Raw genomic sequence first — 8,339 nt, 5'->3', positions numbered from 1 at the left:
TAAGAACTGCTTGGAGAGTGGGCTGTGGGGAAGCCTTGCGGGAGGCAAGGTGTGTGATGATGGAGGCCAAGGATGGGACCCACCCAGGTGGGGGCTTTGGTGGAGGTGGGAGGGGGGTGGAGCGGTGAGATGTTTAGAATTAGAATCCATGGGACTTAGTGACGGAGTGTTGTGAGGGGTAAAGACGAAGGGATTTCCAAAAGGATGCCCAGATTTCTGGCCAGTTCCCCCAGGCCAGATGGGTGGTGGAGCCCTTTCCTGAAATGGGGGCAACCAGAGAGCCCTGGTGGCTCAGTGGTTAAAGCAATCGGCTGCTAATGGAAAGGTGAGCTGTTTGAAATCATCAGCAGCTTCACGGGAGAAAGATGTGGCAGTCTGCTGGGGAGAAAGATGTGGCAGTCTGCTCCCGTAATGATTTACGGCCTTGGAAACCCAGTGGGGTTGCTATGAGTTGGAATCCACTCAAGAACGGCGGGTTTTGGGGTTTATAGGGAGGACCTGGCTTGGGGTGGGAATGAAAATCTGTATTCTGAGTCCAAATCCTGCCTCCCTGCTCTGCCCACATCCCACCCCTACCCTCATCTGAGCAGGACTGTCTGAGGTACCTTCATGAGGACCATCTACCCAAACGGGCAATCAATCACTCTCCCACTAAATTGCTGGACTGGAAACCAGTGCACGGCACAGGAGAAGGGGAAGTTGAACAGAAAACCACCTCCCTTGCCCTGCTGGGAAAAGGAGGGGCCTGAGCCCACAGACAATCTGCTTGGGCTTGGAGAGGTCCCTGACGGTGCCCAGATGGCCCTGGGATACTTCCCTCTTCCTCAGCATGCCCCCCATTGCAAGCTCACCCTCATGGCCTCCATCCCCCACTCCTCCAAAATGCTGGGCAGCCTTGGATTTATGACAGGGACCCCTTCCCAAATTTCAGAGGATTCTATGGTGGTGGGCAGTGGGGAACATACTGCAACTCCAGCCTAACGACTCCCAGTCCACCAGCCTGCTGGCTCCCAGTCCACTAGCCTAGCAACTCCCAGTCCTCCAACCTGGGGGCTCCCAGTCCACCAGCCTAGCAACTCCCAGTCCACCAGCCTGGGGGCTCCCAGTTCACCAGCCTAGTGACTCCCAGTCCACCAACCTGGGAGCTCCAGGTCCACCAGCCTGGCGACTCCCAGTCTACCAGCCTAGCAACTCCCAGTCCACCAAACTGGGGGCTCCAAGTCCACCAGCCTGGGGGCTCCCAGTCCACCAGCACTGACTGAGTAATCATGGAGTGAGGTGGGGGAGAGGAATACAGAGAAGATCCAGCTGCAGAGCAGATTTAAGAGTGGAGAGAAGAGGGAGATGGGGATAGAAAAGGCAAAAAGTAAGGAGTGTAAGAGAACAAGACATGGGCAAATAAAAGATAAGAACCAAATAAGAGAATGGGACCAGAGATGTAAGAACTCACAGAAAGATAATGTTCCTCAGGACCCCACAGGGCCAAGACAGGAAGAGTGAAGAGAAAAGCAGAACTGAACAGAGCACCAGCTACCTTAAGAAAAGCCTTCGGCACTAACAACCACCCAGTACTGCCTCTACCCAACTGCTTCCTGTTTTCTTTTACATTGGTTTATTAGATTAACATTCACTGAGCACTACTATGTGCCGGGGGATTCAACTGTAATTAAATAAGATAGGCATGGAGCTAGTATATATTTCAGAAAGACAGAAAAAAAAATGATTACAAAAAATATAATGCAGGAAAATAAATAGGGGTGATAGAAAAGTAAAGTTGAGGGAGATGCTTTACCTAGAACAGAGAAGACCTCTCGGGGGAGGCATCAATTGGGCTGAGGCTGGAAGGTTGAAGAGTAGCCAACCTTGTAGAGAGCAGGGACAAAAATGATTCAGGCAGAGGAAACAGTGAGTGCAAAGGCCCTGGGGCTGGTGTGAGTCAGAATGAAGGGTGTGGAAAATGACAGCAGCCGGGCTAGGCAAGCCTTATATAGGCAAATTCAAGGCATTCACTGGAGGCCTCTGGAGGATTTTAAGCAGGAGCTTAAGGAAATACCTTTCTACTGCCTTCCTCCACCCCTGGCCTCTGGCATGTGCAGCCACCTCCACTCTTGCCAGGTTCCTGGCACTCAGTAGCCCTTTGGGTACTCACACCTCAGAGCTCCATCCCCTCACCTGGGGTCATGGCTCTTCTGCAAAGAAGGAACACTCCCTTCCTTCCTCCCAAGTGACAGCCCTTATTGAGTTTCATCTTTCTGGTGTCTGAAGGGCCCCATCCTATTTGGGTGCCCAAGGAGCCCCTACCTAGCCCCACTGGGAAAGAACACGGCACTGAGTTCCAATCTGCTTCTGCCACCAGCTCATAGTATGCCTTCAGACAAGCGAGACAGAGACTCATCCAAGCCTTGGTTTCCCCATCTGTGCAATGGGTGGTCTGGAGGAAAGGACCTTGAAGGCTCCTCTCCATCCTGGTCTTCTTCTGGGGGTGACTTTCTCAGCCACGAGGCTAGAGCCATCCCCTGCCTCCCCAGACACACACCCTGCTCTCTCCAATCCAGCCAGGACACTGCCTTGCTCTCCCCAGAGCCTCCTGTGTGGTCTTTCCCCACCTCCTGCCTCTACCCTAGAATCTCTTGGGGATCTGCCTCCTGGCAGCCTCTGCTCTTCCCTCACCCTGGGCCCGCCCTCCACTTTGGATTGTACTGACCTTCCCTTCCTCTGCCAGTGCCTGAGTCCCTCCTCACAAGGTCACCGTCTGCAGAAACCGCCCATGGGCTTAAACGTCCCTAGGCAATGAGTTTACAAGGTCCACTTGCGTTTTAAAGGCAGCTTACCCACACGTACGCACACGCACAAAATAATAAAAATAAAGAAACTTTTCAAAATTTTTAAGGCCCCAGTTTACATTTTAATATAAACCCTTCTGGGCATGTTGCCTGGGATTTAGGAATCACCCGCCCCTGAATTCGCAATCCCTTTTGGGGGAGGGTGTTTTGTTTTTGCCAGAGCTCCTCCCTTGTTGCGCAGGGCTAGGCAGCCCGAGAGGGCCTTGCCTCCGGAAAAGACCCCAGAGGGCTTTTGGAAGTAGGGGTGGTCACGGACCCTGGGAGGACGGGCTCTGGGCTGGCCTGGCCTGACCCCTCTCAAGGCCGGCCAGTCAGACCAGGGTCACCAAGCAGTCACATGTCACTTTGAATGAGAAGCCTTGAACTGAGGCTGAGAAATGAAGTTGGGAAACAGCTCAGCCAAAGGCAATTGACTTTTTTTTTTTTTCATGTTTTTGGGGAAAAAAACCTCTATTGTCCAACTAACCTTCCATGTTGCTGGAAAATTGAGTTTATTTCCTGAGCAGTCTGGTCCAATTTCCCCCGGGGAGGGACGAGGCCAGGCTCCCCTCACTGCTAATCTTAGAAGCTTCTGGCTCTGCACAAAGGCCAGGACCCAGAAGACAGGACTCTGAGCCCCAGCCTTGCAAGGCAGCATCCCGCCCCACCACGCAGGCCTGCCTCAGGAAGCCCCCACCCCTGCCCTTGCATGCTGGAGAAGCTTTTCCCAGAGCTTCAGGCTTCCTTGCCTCTTATTCTCTCAGGGACCTGGGTTTGCTGGTCAGCTGTGTTGGCCTGTCCCCCACCCTCCTGGCTTTCCATGTGTGCCCTTTTGTGGCTCCCGGAGGCCCTAGCCCCGTCTCTAGGCTCTCCGGGGCAAGCAGATAGAGTTATAGCTGTAAAGTATTTATGTTGGCCGCCAGGCTGGCCAGGGGAGCCATCTGCAGCCAGGTAGCTGCCAGGCCTGAAATGATGGGAACCCTGGGCCCCAGCCTGGCCCCAGCCCTCCCACCCAAGCCCCCAGCACAGAAACCTTTCTGTCCACCAAGGCCAAGAAGGCCTGGGGTGACTGGGGGACAGACATGGTCAGCCCCCACTTGGTAACCTGTAGCTGACCTTCGAGACAGGCTGGGTGGGTGCTGTTCCCAGAGGAGGCCATCCTCAGGTAGAGGCCTGATCACACAAGCCTCAGTGGGAGACTTGTTCTCAGCTGACCATCTGCCTATCACCACCCTCCAAGGGCTAAGTTAAAAGTTTCCAGACCACTAGCCTGGAGAGTGGGCAGAAGAGAAAAAGGGTTCTCTCTCCCAGCCCCAGCAAAGAAGGAACCCCCCACCTCCACTTCCCCTTGGTCTAGCCCCCTCCCCTTTTGGGGGAGGACACTGAATGAGGGACCAGAGTGGGCTGCTCAGACAGGCCTCCGGCCACTAGCAGACCCATCTGGTTCCAATCAGGAGAGCAGGTTCCCGGATTGCAGAGGATATATGGGGCATGGAGGAAACAGGTGACAAGCAGCCCTACCTCACTGTGGCACCCGCAGCAGCCCCTCCCCCAGAGGGCCGCCCCTGTCCCATTTGGTCTCCTTTCACCTCCCAGATGGGTACCACACACACAGCCACTGGAAGACCAAGTGAAGCAAGGATACCTCAGGGGACACGAGTTCTTCTACCCTATGGCCTGGCCACAGACCCCAGACCTCTGTCCACAGTTAGTCTTTAAAACCACAGAGGAAAGAAGAGAAGGAAACTGAAGGAGAGAAGGGGACTAGGGAGAGGAGGAAAGGCTGCAAACATACAGAAGGAGCAAAGGTTCTAGAAACCAGCAGGTCTCAACTGGATGTTATTACAAATGGGGAAACTCAGTCCCAGAGAAGAAAGACTAACTGAACCACTTATTAAACTTGACCCCAAGCACTGTACATGCATTATCCTCATTGGTCCTCACAACTTTTACAGGTAGGAATTACCAGCCCATTTGACAGTTGGGGAAACTGAGGCTCACAGGAGTAAAGGGTCTTACTTGCCCAACCTCACCCAGGTGGTAAGTGGCCCAATCTGTCTGATTCCAGAGTCTGGGCACCAGGCTGCCCTCCACAAAGATAAGACTATCTTAGCATCTCAAACCCAGGGCCACCATTTTGCCTTCACTGCTGTCTCCAGACTTTGACCTGGTGGCAGCCTGGTTTTGGAGAAGTCTTGCCATCCAATGTCTGCTCTGGTTGCCCCCACTCTCCTGGCCCAGCTCCAACCTCTCTTTCTAGGTCTAGAGTCAAAGGATACAAGCCTGAAAAAGCTGCCTCCCTCATCATGATTTGGTGCCAGGGTTCTAATCCCTGCTCTGGATATCCTTGGTGTCTTTGGGCCTCCATTTCCTCATCAATAAAATGGACTGGGTTGTAAAAAACTGAGATGGACAGTGATTCTGTGATTCCCCAACCCTCTGTTCCTATACTTCTGAACAAACCTAGGAGCTTCCCCCTTGGCTTAGGTGGTCTTTAGCAAGAAGGTTCTGACCCCCGTTTCAGAATTCAGAGTGGCAGGGGAGCTCACAGAAAGAGGGGACCCAGCCAGCCATAGAAGTTGCTAATCTTCATCTCTCCCCCAGGGGACTGCACTGATGCCTCCACTGAAAGCAATTTGTCATGCCCTGAATTAAGTGATTCCAACACAGCTTTAATTTCAGCTTAATGGCTCTGTTTTTATGTGTAATTAAATACCATTGCATGACAAAAATATGTTGTTTGCACTTTAGAGACTGCGTAAGGCCCAGGAAGCCAATCCCACCAGGATTCTACTCCCAGACTCCACTAGCCCCTCCCTCAGTCTGGCTGGAGTTGTCCAGGTCATGGGGAAGGGGTTGGGGACCTGGGGAAGAGAAGGGGGAGGTGAGGGGAGAGTTGGTCCTGGTGGCGCCTGCTCACTCAGTAGAGTGTGTTTCTAATTATCTGCAGAACCACCACTCCCCCTTCTGCTCTCTGACCCAACCCTCTGCAAACCCCTGGGGCCTCAGAGACAGAGGGGACAGGTCACTCTGACAGTGAGGATCTAATTAGACCCTTGGCTGGCTGGAGTCTTGCCTGCTCTCCTGGGTTTGTCCAAACCTCTGTTCCACTGTCTCTCCTCCACTTATTGTCCCCATTATTCCCGCCCCCCCAATGTACCTCCTCTTCATTGTCCTTCTCCCCTGACTCACAAACTGTTCCTTTCCTCTCCTCCTCCCTATGACAAGCCTGCCTTCCACCTCCTTCTAAACACATCATCTTGACTTTCTCTTTCTAGGTCAGAGATGACATTGCCATAGGGGTCTGGAATGCAGGGGGAGTTTCTCTAGCTAGGAATGTTTCAGGGTCATTTACCACACTGCCATATACCCCCCCCCAGGAAGGGGGACGGAGCTGGCCCCTAAGTCCTGCATACCTCATAACATTCCTGGAGCAGTTTGGTGGCGGAATCTGGCCCAGAGGGCAGAGGGGATTAGGACAACCGGCCTTTTCCTGGAAGGACTTGAAGGGACCTCAGTGGCCAGACCTCTAGGGCCTAACAGAGGGAGGGAGAGGGGCCAGGAGGCTTGGCCAGCTCTCCGGAGATTGCCCCACCTGAACTGGACATTAGAGTCAGTCCAAGTCCCCGTTTTTTTCATCCTACCCTCACCCCGCCTTCTTGACAGGGGAAAACCCAGCCCCCAACCCTCTAATGAGCTGGGAAATGGAAGCCAAATGCCTGATATAGACTGGCACCACTGGGCTAGAGGATCTTAGCAGAGCACCTCCATCTCCCTGCTCCAGGTCAGATTGTGGGGGAATCACATTTCTTGGGGGAGGCAGGGCAGAGCATTTTAAGCGCTTCAGTTCTTCAGTTCATCCAGGTGTGGTGGTCCCATCAAGACATAAGAATTTGGTTCTCCCCTTCTCCTCCTCCCTCCCACCTCTGACCCTTTGGGAACTAGACTATTCAAGGATATTGGGGGCCAGGGTGGGAGGGCCTAAATGTAAACTAGGCCATCAATACCTGTCTAGACCACTGTTTTCCCCAGTGTGAATTTACTGGGAGACACTGCCCACGGCAGTTCACTTCCTCTGGCCTGGTAGAAGACACCCATGTGGATATGGAACTGCTTATATTTCCTTCTCTTTTGACATTTAGGATCTGGGCTCCAGGATCCTTGGGGGCAAGTGGCAGGGGCACGGTGTGTTTCTGTGGGATGTAGAATTCCCCTGCCAAAAGTACATGTTCTCTATTCCCTGGTGCTAGACAGCTCGACAAAGACCCTACAGTGAGGACAACTAATGCGTGAGGTCCACCCATGCACAACAGGGAGGGAAGCACATACTCTCTGAATGTCTCATTCTCTCCTCACATCACACATCACACATCCAGAAGTTCACTCTCAGGAACACACTCATATAGATTCATAAGCCCGAGTATACATACCACACAAATACACATCTTATCTATACACATCCAGACTGACATGTTACACCAAGTGTGATACAAACTTTGTAAATGCCCTTAACCCTCACGTTTCAGATACCACTTTGCTGTACACAGACACACACACACACACCACAGATACATGTACGTCACATCTATGGCCTGGGCTGTGCCTTTGTGATATGCACAAAAGCTCCTGAAAGAAAAGAGAACTCCTACCACCCACTGCCAAGGGTACAAGGCCAGAGCATTGAAAATGCTTTCCCTATATTTGGCTTAAAAAAAAAAAGGCTTAGGGACCTAAAACTTAATCTTCAGTCTGCACCCACTCCCACCCTAACACATGCCTTGGCCTGCGCCCCAGAAGGAGGGGCTGTATGAAGAGTAGCCAGGGGGACAAGGCAACAACCCTCAGCTTCACTTTGTTCTTTATCTCTTGCCTCTGGCAGCGGCTGTTGTGCCTCAGGGAGACCAGATGGCTGCAGGATGGAGCAGATTCAGAACTGGGGAGATGAAACTGAGGCCCCAGACTTAAGATGCAGACAGCACAGGTGCCATTGTGTCAGAGACCAGTGAAATCAAGAGGCTTGGGAGCGGAGCACCTCTGGAGCTGGGAAGGGGGCTGAAAATGTGGAGACAGCCAGACAGGAGGGGGCTCCCCAGAGGTGCGCAGAGTCTCCAGGCTGCCTGTGACCTCCAGGGAAGGAGCCCCCTTCCAAGAGACCAGCTGCCCCCCTCATCTGGCACAGAGGTATGGTAGAGAGAGGGGACTTGGGGGCTTGCCAGGAATCCAGTCCTACCACATGGACACAAATTCTGAGGTTGGGGCTAACACTGAGAGCCCACAATGAGCCCACAACAGCAAGGTCAAGGGTGCCCCTACTTCCAACCCCTCAGAATCAAATCTCAGCACAACCCCTCAGTCAGGAATCCAGGCAGTCAGTACTGTGGAATGTGTTGGAGAGCTTACCCCCTTCCCCCAACTGTAGGACAATGCCCCCCACCCCCCAACCCCCACCCCACCCAACAGAGTTGTTAAAAAATCAAATCCAGATGCAAATCCGACCGATTGCAGTCCTTTCACCAT

This window comes from Elephas maximus, chromosome 19 (genome assembly GCF_024166365.1).
Source record: "Elephas maximus indicus isolate mEleMax1 chromosome 19, mEleMax1 primary haplotype, whole genome shotgun sequence".
NCBI lineage: Eukaryota > Metazoa > Chordata > Mammalia > Proboscidea > Elephantidae > Elephas > Elephas maximus.
The sequence above is the reverse complement of the archived record's forward strand: the minus strand, read 5'-3'. Positions refer to the sequence as shown.